Raw genomic sequence first — 13904 nt, 5'->3', positions numbered from 1 at the left:
ACAGCATACATCCTTTTAACTTCGTAGACGCCAATACCCAATCCGACTTAGCTATGCCATGACAATAAATAAAAGTCAAGGCCAAAGCCTAAAGCAAGTCAGCTTTATATCTTCCCGGCCTGTATTTACCCATGGACAGTTTTATGTTACCATGTCTCGATTGACAACACCAGAAGGCTTAAAATATTAGACGAAAGCTCCTATAAAGACGGTGAGAAGCTGACTTGAGCAGGTCTTCTGTGTTTGAAGCTTCTTTGAGAGCCACTCTGGCTAGACTAAACTCCAGCTTGTCTATTTCACTATTTGGCACAAATCTGGATCAGAACCTGTCACATTTGACAAGTGAACAAACAGCTGGAGATTTGTCTACGGCTGGACGATCTTCCCTGGATGTGGCAGCTATTCGGTTGGTTGATGTTCCGGAGAAGGCTCGCAAACTCCTAAACCTGTTGGAACAGGTAGTCTTAATTGACAAAGATTCATAAATTAATATACACTGTTCATATGTATCATTTCCTTTTGCTGTTTTTTTTTTTGTAGTCAAAAGATCCAAGGTTCCACGCACTGCCTTTGGCATCTCAGAGAGTAGCTGCGTTTGCGGACACAGTGAACAAACTTGTATATGACATCCTCATATCAAAAGTCAGGCAAAGACTCGGGGAAGTATCTCGCCTACCAATCTGGTCTTCTGTGGAGGAATAAACTGCGTTTGCTCTACCAAACTTCAGCTCATACCCTCAGGCTTACGTTACAAGCGTTGGATAATATCTCCTGACTTTACCTCAGCAGCTTGAGCCTCTAGCTGAAGAAATCTCAACCAATGGTGATTCAAACAACGAGGACGCACAGTTCTTTGCAACCGAGTGGATATTCAAGGTAGCAGAAGGCGCAACGGCTCTGTACATGGAGCAACTGAGAGGAATCCAATACATTTCAGACCGAGGAGCACAGCAACTGTGTGTAGATATAGAGTACTTGAGCAATGTGCTTGCAGCCTTGTCCATGCCGATTCTGCCTGTGCTTGCAACTTTCCAGACGTGTTTGGCTACACCAAGAGATGAGCTCAAAGATGTGATGAAATCAGACGCTGGTAGTGAACTTGATTTCCCTACGGCTAATCTTGTTTGTAAGATGCGTCGTGTCAGTTTCGATTAGTCTCTGAACTCTCAAAAACATGCTTTTGTGCCCTACGAAGAGGACCTGCTAACTAATTTGTTCGGCTGGCCATTGTCATATTTGTATTACACATTTCCAAGTTTTGATGCTATCATAGGACAAGTTTCTTTGTTTTCTTAATATAATGTAATAAAGTTATACCCCCATCTGTTTTAAACAAGGAAGTTTTTGATGTTTAAAAATAGAAGATGTTTCCATTTTTTCAATGTAATTTTTACTTTTATCAAAAATTGCATAACTAATGATATTTTGTAGTTTATTTTATTATTGAATGAACAATTTTCAATTTATATTTTAATAATACTTTTTAGATAAAAACAAGTTTCAGAGTAATTATGCACCAACTTAAGAATTCATGTAGGTTGAAAGCGAGAAAGTAATTAAACTCTTAGTTATGCAATACTAGGGCAAGCCCGCGCTTCGCGCGGGATTTTGACGTAATTAAGTGTTTAGATCGACATATTTTTATTTTCAAAAGCATAATTTTCTGTTTTTGTGAAACATTATTTACATGTGATCTTTATTTATATAATATCTAATGATATCGAGAGCTGAATTAGCTGTTGTTGACCAAATTGCATAATTATATTGCTGTGGTTCTTGGAATGATATAATATTTTATCTTTATTGCGACAATGTATTTTCTTTTTTTTTTAAATTTTATTTATTTGAGGTAATCCATTATCATATGTTATTTTTATATTTCTTGTGTATTGCGGTTCGTCAAAACTTTGTAATTAATTTCTTTAATTAAAAAATGCAAGAGACGATGTTATGATGCCATTTTGCTTTATTTAAAAGTTTGTTGATATTTGGGATATAGTAATATGTATGCTATTTGTATTTTATTTTATTTATTAGATAGTGTTACTCTTTTTTAACTATATGTTTGATTATGTATAATTGCTCATTTTGCTTTTCCATTAATTTTCATATTATTTTTTGGTTTTTGAGTTTGGTAACACAAAAGAAAAAAATTTGTGAGATTAGATCTTTTCGTTGGTTTGAGCTTATGAAACATTATTTCCATTTGAAAATGAGTTTAAAATCATTGTTTGTTAGGATATTTTTTAGTTCTTTTTGATTTTATTATTTTATTTTATGGGATATTATAAATAAATGGTGAAATCACATTGTTAGAGTTTTTAGTTGGAACGTATTTGGAAGTTTGTTCAATAGTAAAATGAAAGTCAGCATTATTGCATACTATAGTTTTGAAGGGAGATACGACAAAAGTCATGTACATACACAAATAAATTTGTATCCTATCATTTTTGATACAATTGAACATTTTTGAAGTGTGATTTGCTATAAGTACATATGTTTATATGACAACACTATTAGTACATATATTTATATGATAACAAATCTTAACATTGTTCTTTAACAAAAAAAAAAATCTTAATATCGTTGCTCTATTTTGGAACTAAAAACCAATTTTCCTAAAACCCTCACAACTTAATTTCATATGGGTTTATGCTCTGTTAATCTCATGAAAATTATTAGCATTTTCCAATGATTCAAACGTAATATTAATATTCAGAAAACTTGTAAAATCACACTTCAAAAAAATTTATGTAAAATCACTGATTCAACTAACGTGGCTCATGTGGCTCGTGGCCACCAATAGCCCGTTGCTTGATCATGTACCATTGTTCCCTTTGCAACCAATATCGTGAATCACATTAGCGATTGCAACCCAAGAGTAAATATCCACTATATTAGAGCATCTCCAATGTATATCTCTATATTTTCCTCTAAAATAGAGATCTCTATTATAGAGGTGGATTTGCTCCAATGTATACTTCTATAATAGAGTTCCTCTATATCCAAGAGTAAATATCCACTATATTGGCCGAAAATTTAAAACAGATTTGAATACTTTTATGCCTGGATGAAACTTCTCAGTTGCACCATTGCAAAAGAAAGAGATCAAATTGACATTTCAAACAACATCAAACGCTAATCGCAGTCGAAACTAACATAAAAGTAACATTTGCTTGTACATACCAAACAAAATCTTTTGTTTTAATCTATCACATAAAGGCAAAATCAAGAAGAGATATGAAATTTTTATTTATAGTGAATGAGAAATACAAAAGAAAAAGACTTCGTCAACGGTAGTTTTTGGACTATTGGGAACAAATAATAATTGCAAAAAAAAAAAACTGATTGTCTTGTCTACATTTATGGGTGGAGACTTGTTGATCCAAGCATAAAGCTTCCTCCTATTATAGCTCCATTAATGGAGTTAGATCTTCCATCACTTTACTTGACCACCTTCTTCTCCTCTGGTTTCTTATACATAAACTTTTCTTGCACCAAACGATCCAATGCATTCCAAGCGCTTAAAGATATTACAACAAAATCATAACCCCGTTAAGTAAAACCAGTTTGATTAGAAAAAAAAGTTCAGATGGTTAAAAAATTGATTTGGTTTACCTTCTGTGTCCAACCAGAAGATAATGTTCCGGTTTCCCTTAGCCTTCTTCTGCTTGTTTAGACCAATTCAGGAATAAACAAAACTACCTTAGAGAGACATGTAGCAAGCTTTTGTTTCCCTATTATCTGACTTGTCACGCCCAGGAGTGTAGAAGGTGACCTGGTCTGGATCATCCAAAAACATACCATGTTACTGAGAAATATATTACTTACGATGCAAGAAACTCAATGAGAATGCAATTTTTAGTATTACTTTAACAATGAAGCTTCTTTCACATGCCATTCTTTTCTTCCCTACGCTATTAATTTTCATATTATGTCATCAACTCTTCATGATCAAGAAGAACTTAAACGTAATCGTAAAGATAAACTGTACCGTTAAGAAGACGTGTGAAGAAGCGGTTAGATTCAGTTTGATGCCAGCTTTCATAGACATAAGCAGAACCTGATACGTCATATTATCCCCCTTTTCACAAAAGAATCTATTGAAGATCCATAAACAAAGTATATTGGCTTAAAGACAATGCTCTTCTCACCAGTAAGGCCGTATCAGACATCTTGATATTCTCTAAACATCTGGGCAGCACTGAAACCGTTAGACTCTTTCCATTTATTAACAATATCAACACGGAATAACCACTCTGTTGGGCATGGAAGAGATTTGTTTTCTTCAGTAATGTCCTGCAGATTGCTTAAAACTATCATACAATAATCTATTTTTTAAAACAAAAACATTGTTGAAAACTAAAATCGACTCAAGGAAAAAATTTACATATGATATTTGACTCAAATGGTATTTATAACATAGGAACTTTACATGTCCCCACTATAGACTCTCGTTTCAATATACTAAGGAGCCTTTATCTTAGTACAATACCATCATTGAATTACTCCATATGTAGCTTCATACCTTCTATGAAGCAGAGCATTAGTAATTTTTTTATATGTTGCAATCTCTTGACTGTAATACAGAAACCGCGACCAAAGCTCCTCTTTTCGCCAAACTCAGCTTGTAAAGACTTTGACTTTAAATCATCATCTGCATTTGTTCGAGCCATTGTCAGATTAAAAAGACCGAGGAGATTAACAAAATGAAGAAGCAAACATCGTATGACTAAGATCACAAATTAATTAAGATCACGTTACTTGTAAATCTTACAGAAAAAACTTGAGTTTGTTTACTAAATCGCCGGAGCAACCTTGGCTTCAAGGAGAAGCATATTGACGCCCATAACGATTTAAGAAGAAGTCTAGACGAATTGACTGAGTGTAGCCACTAACCGTTCATGTTTCCCTTTGCTAGGCAGAGGAAGTCAACGCATCAACCTAACCTCAACCGGAGAAGAAAATTTACCAGATTTCAAATGAGAAATAAGAACTTTCGAGTTAGCCATTTATGTGAAAATAACTTTACTTTGTTGGTTCAACAGATCGAGAAGATGGTTTTGATAAGAGGAAGGCTTAACTTTTTATATTCGCAGTGACACCGCCTCGGAGAAGAGAAGTTCACATTCAAGACCAGATCGTGGTTGATGGAGTTAAGAAGAGGTTTAATGAGACGAATCTGTAACTGGTAACGTTTTTGGTCGATGAAAAAGAAGACCAGATGACGAAGAACAAAGAACGGAGATGAACATTGTGCTATTAGGGTTGACTGCTATCGGGCTGCTTTTCTTGTGCCAAATTAAAAAAAGCCCACACACAAACTTAGCCCATATGGATCGCTGATTCCTTTAATGAAACGCTGTGTTTCGAGCAGGTGGGACACATGTTGACTCCTCGTGAAGCGACTTTCCTAAGTGGAATCCTAGGTGGCAGCCTCAGGAGAGAGCAAAACATCTTTTATATATAAAGACTAGGAGTTAATCTGCGCTACGTGCGGGGCTATTTTCATTTTCAAATGTTAACCATATAGTTATTTTTTTGAACGTTGTATTCTGAACAACAACAAATTATGAATTGTATGTATGTGTGAATACATATTTCTTTAGAAAAAATCAGAAAACTATACATTTTTTAGATAGATGTTTGATATAGTTTTTCCTTTCTTATATTGTATATTTACTTATTATTTATTTTTTCTTATATTGTAAGACAATTCTCTCAAATAGATCTTTTAAGTTTTTTGTCACAAAATAGTATTCAATAAAGAAAGTGACCAAAATAGTCTCTTTTATTTTAAAAATTTATTTTTTTAATTTTTATTTTTAAAATTTTGAAATCGTATCCTCAAAATCCCACCCCTTAACTCTAAACCATAAGTCTATGTTAGTTAACCATAGGGTATAAATGTATTTTTACTCTTTAATAAGACTTATTTTGATTATTTTTCTCATTTATAGCTATTTTGTAGCAAAAACTTAAAAATGGCTATCCAAGGGAATTTTTCAATATTGTATATTTATTTATTCTAATTTTCTTGTTTTTAAATCAAATGATAATATTACGATAGATGTTTAATGTAATATTTATATTTCTTATACTGTATATTTGCTTATTATTTATTTAAATATACATTTTTGCATTTAACTATATATTTTTCAGATAAATATTTAATTTAGTTTTTCCATTTTTTATATTGTATATTTACTTACTGTTTATCTTTTTTTTATTTTTTATATTTACTTATTCTAAATTTCTTGCTTTTATATCAATGATAATATTACGATACTTATTTAATGTAATATTTTTATTTCTTATATATCATATTTACTTATTATTTATTCTTTCTTATATTTTATATTTACTTATTATAATATTTAGCATTAATATTCACTTATTGTATTTTTAAATAATGAAAATGTAAAACAATACCTTTTTGAGATAGATGTTTAATGTAGTTTTTGCACTTCTTAATTGTATTTTACCTATTGTTTATTTTTCTTATATTGTATATTTACTTATTCTATTTTTTTTACTTTTGTATCAAATGATAATATTATTTATAAATGTTTAATGTAATATTTATATTTCTTATATTATAAATTTACTTATAATTTATTTTATTGTATGTTTCTCAGATTTGTTTTTATTTTCCTTATATAGTATATTTACTTATTCTAATAATACGATAGATGCTTAATATAATATTTCTATTTAATATATTGTATACTAATTTATTATTTATTTTACTATACATTTTTTAGAGAGATGTTTAATTTAGATTTTTCATTTATTAATTGTATTTTACCTTTTTTTATTTTTCTTATATTATATATTTACTTATTCTAATTTTCTTGCTTTTATATCAAATGATATTATTATAATAGATGCTTCATGTAAAATTTATATTTCTTATATTTTATGCTTATTTTTATTATATTGTATATTTACTTATAAAAATATTTGGAAGTCATAAAAATGTAAAAATCTACATTTTTCAAATATATGTTTAATGTAGTTGTTCTGTCTCTTATCTTGTGTATTTACTTTTTTAATTGTATATTTACTTATCTAACTATTTTTATTTTATATCAAATTGTAATATTACGATATAAATTTAATGTAGTATTTTATTTCTTATTTTATATTTACTTATTATTTATTTTATTATAGATTTTTTAGATAGATGTCTAATGTATTTTTTGTATTTCTTATATTATATATTTACTTATTATTCATTTTTTATATTTTATATTTAATTATTCTAATATTATAATATATGTGTAATCTAATATTTTTATGTTGGATATTTACTTATTATTTATTTAACTATACATTTTTTCAGATATGTGTTTAATTTAGTTTTTCCATTTTTATATTGTATATTTGCTTATTTTTTATCGTTCTTATTTCACATATTAATTTATTCTAAATTTTATTGCTTTTATATCAATGATAATATTACGACATATATTTAATGTATTATTTTTTATTTCTAATATACTATATTTACTTAATAGGGGAAATTACATGTTTTCCACTTTTCATTTTTACCACCACTAAAAAGACATTTTCAAAAATACTTTCTTCATTAAGTGGCAAAAGACTTTTATGTCCTTGTTATTCATATATATTATAAATCATTATTTAAATAAAAAATAAATTAAAAAAAGTAATTTTTTTTTGTTTTTGAATTATACTTTTTCAAATTCGAACTTTTTTATAAATTTTTTTTTTGAAATTTTTTTTTTCGAATTTTTTTGAAATTTTTTCTTCACATTTCTTTTTGAAAAACAAAAATTATGTTTGAAACTATTTTTTATATTTTTTTAAGTATTTATTTATATATTTATTAGAATCCTAAATTTCACATTCCAAAAACCTTACCCCACCCCTCAACTCTAAACCCTAAATCTAGATTAGTTAACCCTAAGGGTATAATTGTCTTTTACCCTTCATTAAAAGTGATGGTAAAAGTGGTTACTGTAAACATGAAAAGTAGTACTATGAATGTGCTATTTGTGGCAATTTCCCTACTTAATATTTATTTTTTTGTTATATTTTATATTTATTTTTTCTAATATTACGATAATTGTATAATATAATATTTCTATTTTTTATATTGTGTATTTAGTTATTATTTATTTAACTATACATTTTTCAGATAGATGTTTAATTTAGTTTTTTTTTCATTTCTTAATTGTATATTTACTTATTCTAATTTTCTTGCTTTTATATCAAATGATAAATGATGATAGATATTTAATGTAATATTTCTATTTCTTATATTATATTTTTTAATTTATTTTTCCTTATATTGTATATTTACTAATTATTTCTTTTTCTTTATACGTATATATTTTTTTATTAATGTCAAGTATCATCTTTTTGAAGAAGTTTTTTTTTGCAAATGTGGACTCTCTATGGAGCCTCAAAAGCTCATTTTTGTTAGTATAGACTAGGGATTAACCCGGGCTACGCCCGGGATTTTTATTTTTTTCTAATTTAAGTTGTTAAATTATTTATATTTAGGCTATGATTTATATTTATATAAATGTTAAAATGCATGTCATAATTAAAATTTATTTTAAAATTTTAACACGTTAAATTAACATATTTTTACTATTTAAATATTTTTTTGTAATTTTATTGGCTATTTAGTTATCATATTTAGCAAAACTATCTTTTGAGTGTTGGAATAAATGTTTTAGAGATTTTATTAAACTGCAGAGTATTTTTGGATCGACCACATGCTCAACATTCGATCGATCCGTAAAAAGATGGTCGATCTCCTTGGCCAGGTAAGTACAATTTTAGCAAAAATATCTTTTATTTTCAAATATTAAGTATATAACTATTTTTTTTAATATTTTTTTAATTGTATTTTTGATTAAATTATTGTATTATAATGGTTATGTAAATATTTTTTGTGATGTTTGAATTTTTGTTGTTCGTATACTTAACCTAGTTGATATTGATGTTTAACAATTTATTGTTTTCTGGGAATAGAAAATAATGATATATCAAAACGTATCTAATACTTGTTAAATGATAGTATAATGTAAATTACATCCATTATTTGTAAATAAACATTTGTTGTTTTTATTTTTATTTTAAATCAGAAATTATTTTTATTTAAAAACATTATTCATATATAATATAATAGTTTAAGTTTGGAAGATTAATCTATATATATAAATTATGTATATTTTTTAAAACATAATTTAAGATATTATATATTGAGTATCTGAATAAAAGCTGAATTTCTTATCTTGAAAACAGATATTTATATTTTTGTCTTCATGTTATACTCACCAATCCATCATTGATATTTATAACTCAGTATGTTTTTTAAAAAACTTAGTTTTAAGTAATAAACGAATTTAATAAATTAAATTCATCACCTATAATGTTCTGTAAACTATATTTGAAAACTCTCTAAAATTATATTTTAAGCATAATATTATTATTATTTAATTTAAGTTATTTTAAACATAATATATGCTAAACCAACTTAAATTATATTTACAATAAGACCATCCTAAACCGGTTAGTAAACCAAAAACAATACTAAACCAATATGAACCAATACCTGATTCGGCGAGGAAGGAAGTGTTTCGGGATAAACGCTTGAATGGTTATCAACTGAAATTGTTTGATCATGAAAGAGTTAGTATGAATATTAACAATAAAATTATAGATTAGATTAATTTAAATTTGTAAGAATACCTTTGAGTCTATGAAAAGCAATTCAATTCCCATGAATAAGTTTGGCTTTTGGAAGTTGCGGGTTTCCCAACAATGAATCCACCTAACAAAAAGTTTGTTGTTATAAAAAAATCTCATTCATTGTCATTAAAGGTTTCTGGGACGGCAAGAGTTGATAGTGAAACCATTTTTTTGCTCGAGTGCTTTGAAATTTTGCTTAATAGTGTGAGGTTGATGTGGATGGAATAATGAGTTTTATATGGACTTTCTTGATGTAAAATTATACATTTTTTTTTTGTTTAATGTGGTATTTCCATTTTTATATAATTTACTACCATTTAAAGATAGAAGTACATTTTAAGATAGATGCTTAAATCTTAATGTACTTTTTCCATTTTTTAAAATGTTTATTTCCATTTCTTATATTTTTATTTACGTAATATCTAAATTTTATATTTTTAAATAGATATTTAAATATTAATGCACTTTTTCCATTTTTAAATTGTGTATTTACTTATATTATATATTTTACATTTTAAGATAGATGTTTAATGCTTGATGAACTTTTTCCATTTTTAAAAAAATAGTGTATTTACTTATTATTACATATATAATTCATATATTATATATTTAAATTATTTACTTATCATTTATTTTCATGTATATGTATTTCCATTTCTTGTACTTTTAATTTACTTAATATCTATATTTTACATTTTTAGATAGATGTTTAAATCTTAATGTATGTTTTCCATTTTTTAAATTGTATATTTCCATTTGTTATACTTTCTATTTACGTAATATCTATATTTTAAATTTTAATATATATTTTTAAATCTTAATGTAATTTCCCATTTTTTAAATTTGGTATTCACTTATATTATATATTTACTTATTATTTATTTTTCTTTATATTGTGTATTTCTATTTCTTATACTTTCTATTTACTAATAATTTTATATTTTAAGATTGATTTACATTTTAAGATAGATGTTTAAATACTAATGTATTTTTTCCATTTTTTTAAATTGTGTATTTCCTTTTCTATACTTTCTATTTACTTAATATCTATATTTTACATTTTAAGATAGATGTTTAATATTTAATATACTCTTTTCATTTTTTAATAATTGTGCATTTACTTATTATTGTATATATAATTCGTATATTTATATATTTATAATATTTACTTATTATTTATTTTTCTATATATTGAGTATTTCTCTTTCTTATACTTTATATTTAGTTCATGTATATATTTTATATTTTAAGATAGATGTTTAAATCTTTACGTATTTTTCTATTTTAATGTAAAACGGCAATGTTTAATAGAAGAACTTGGACAAATAGTCAAATAGTTATATTTATGTTTTTTTTTTCTTTTTTTAATAAAATTCTAATGTTACATTATGAAGATAACCCGTTTTCTTAGTGAACAATGGTAATCTTACACATGTTTAATGTAGTTTTTCCATTTTTTATGTTGTATGTTTACATATTATTGTTATTTTTAAATGTAAAATGGTAATTTTACATATGTTTAATGTAGTATTTCCATTTTTTATGTTGTATGTTTACATATTATTTATTATTTTCGAAATTATATATAATTATTTTTTTACAAAATAGTAATGTTATATTATGGAGATAAGCCGTCTTTTTTTTAGTGAAAAATAGTAATCTTACATATGTTTAATGTAGTTTTTTCATTTTTTATGTTGTATGTTTACATATTATTTTCTAAAAATAAAAATGTAAAATGGTAATCTTACATATGTTTAATGTAGTATTTCCATTTTTATGTTGTATGTTTTACATATATTTATTATTTTCAAAATTATATATAATGTTTTTTGTTTTTTTTATAAAACAGTAATGTTATATTATATAGATAAGCCGTCTTTTTTTAAGTGAAAAATAGTAATCTTACATATGTTTAATGTAGTTTTTACATTTTTTTTATGCTGTATGTTTACATATTTTTTATAATTTTCGAAAATAAGTAATATTAAAATGTAAAACTATATTTTAATGCCATGTGTCATCTTTCGAGATTATATTATATATTTACTTATTATTTATTTTTCTTTATATTGTGTATTTTTATTTCTTATACTTTCTATTTACTAATAATTTTATATTTTAAGATTGATTTACATTTTAAGATAAATGTTTAAATACTAATGTACTTTTTCTATTTTCTTAAATTGTGTATTTCCTTTTCTTATACTTTCTATTTGCGTAATATCTATATTTTACATTTTAAGATAGATGTTTAAATCTTAATATACTTTTTCCATTGTTTTTAAGTTGTGTATTTCTTTTTCTTATATTTTCTATTTACTTAATATCTATATTTTACATTTTAAGATATATGTTTAATATTTAATATACTCTTTCCATTTTTAAAAAATTGTGCATTTACTTATTATTGTATATATAATTCATATATTTATATATTTATAATATTTACTTATTATTTATTTTTTATATATTGAGTATTTCTCTTTTTTATACTTTATATTTAGTTAATGTCTATATTTTATATTTTAAGATAGATGTTTAAATCTTTACGTATTTTTCTATTTTTAATGTAAAACGGCAATGTTTAATAGAAGAACTTGGACAAATAGTCAAACATATTTATGTTTAATGTAGTATTTCCATTTTTATGTTGTATGTTTTACTTATATTTATTAGTTTCGAAATTATATATAATGTTTTTTGTTTTTTTTTTATAAAACGGCAATGTTATATTATGGAGATAAGCCGTCTTTTTTTTTTTAAGTGAAAAATAGTAATCTTACATATGTTTAATGTAGTTTTTCCATTTTTTAATGCTGTATGTTTACATATTTTTTACAATTTTCGAAAATAATTAATATTAAAATGTAAAACTATATTTTATGCCACGTGTCATCTTTCGGGATAAATTTTTTCCGCTGATGTGGACGCCCTATGGAGCCTCAAAAGCTCCCTTTTATTAGTAGAGAAGTCAAACATATTTATGTTTAATGTAGTATTTCCATTTTTATGTTGTATGTTTTACTTATATTTATTATTTTCGAAATTATATATAATGTTTTTTGTTTTTTTTTATAAAACGGTAATGTTACATTATGGAGATAAGCCGTCTTTTTTTTTTAAGTGAAAAATAGTAATCTTACATATGTTTAATGTAGTTTTTCCATTTTTTAATGCTGTATGTTTACATATTTTTTACAATTTTCGAAAATAATTAATATTAAAATGTAAAACTATATTTTATGCCATGTGTCATCTTTCGGGATAAATTTTTTCCGCTGATGTGGACGCTTCCATTTTTTAATGCTGTATGTTTACATAGTTTTTACAATTTTCGAAAATAATTAATATTAAAAAGTAAAACTATATTTTATGCCACGTGTCATCTTTCGGGATAATTTTTTTCCGCTTATGTGGACGCCCTATGGAGCTTCAAAAGCTCCCTTTTATTAGTAGAGATTCGTATATTTTATATTTAGTTATTTTAATATTATAATAAATGTTTAATCTAATATTTTTATGTTGTGTATTTACTTATTATTTATTTCACTATGCATTTTTCAGATATATGCTCAATTTAGTTTTTCCATTTTTATATTGTATATTTACTTATTGTTTATCTTTCTTATTTTGTATATTTATTTATTCTAAATTTCTTGTTTTTATATCAATGATAATATTACGATATATATTTAATGTAATATTTTTATTTCTTATATACTATATTTACTTAATATTTATTTTTTCTTATATTTTCATTTATTTATTCTAATATTACGATAATTATAAAATATAATATTTCTATTTTTATGTTGTGTATTTAGTTATTATTTATTTCACTATACATTTTTCAGATAGAATTTTAATTTAGTTTTTTTTCATTTCTTAATTGTATCAAATGATAAATTATGATAGATGTTTAATGTAATATTTATATTTCTTATATTGTATATTTACTTTTAATTTGTTTTTCCTTATATTGTATATTTACTTATTATTGTTTAATGTAATAATTCTATTTCTTATATTGTATATTTACTTATTATTTATTTTTCTTTATATGTATATTTATTTTTTATTAATGACACGTGTCATCTTTTAGAAAAAATTTTTTTCCGCTGATGTTGATGCTCTATGGAGCCTCAAAAGCTCTATTTTATTAGTATAGATAG

The 13904-nt window shown here is 25.0% G+C and overlaps 2 long non-coding RNA genes across 4 annotated transcripts; one reads left to right on the top strand and one right to left on the bottom strand.

Annotated features, from left to right (window-relative positions):
• The first annotated feature begins 119 nt into the window (after positions 1 to 119).
• On the top strand, positions 120 to 1382 carry LOC117129777. The gene is made up of 2 exons (XR_004453365.1): positions 120 to 458; positions 541 to 1382. It is a non-coding gene; the product is annotated as an uncharacterized LOC117129777 (long non-coding RNA).
• A 296-nt stretch (positions 1383 to 1678) lies between these two features.
• LOC117129778 lies at positions 1679 to 6114 on the bottom strand. 3 transcript variants are annotated; one of them, XR_004453367.1, is made up of 5 exons: positions 4778 to 6114; positions 4155 to 4657; positions 3995 to 4063; positions 3872 to 3917; positions 1679 to 3783 (listed from the first exon to the last, which is right to left on the bottom strand). It is a non-coding gene; the product is annotated as an uncharacterized LOC117129778 (long non-coding RNA). The 3 variants fall into 3 exon arrangements; XR_004453368.1 differs by lacking the exon at positions 3872 to 3917 and having other exon boundaries at positions 4155 to 4299; positions 4529 to 4657; XR_004453366.1 differs by lacking the exon at positions 3872 to 3917.
• Between the last annotated feature and the right edge of the window lie 7790 nt (positions 6115 to 13904).

Source organism: Brassica rapa, unplaced genomic scaffold (genome assembly GCF_000309985.2).
Source record: "Brassica rapa cultivar Chiifu-401-42 unplaced genomic scaffold, CAAS_Brap_v3.01 Scaffold0150, whole genome shotgun sequence".
NCBI lineage: Eukaryota > Viridiplantae > Streptophyta > Magnoliopsida > Brassicales > Brassicaceae > Brassica > Brassica rapa.
The sequence above is the reverse complement of the archived record's forward strand: the minus strand, read 5'-3'. Positions and strand labels throughout refer to the sequence as shown.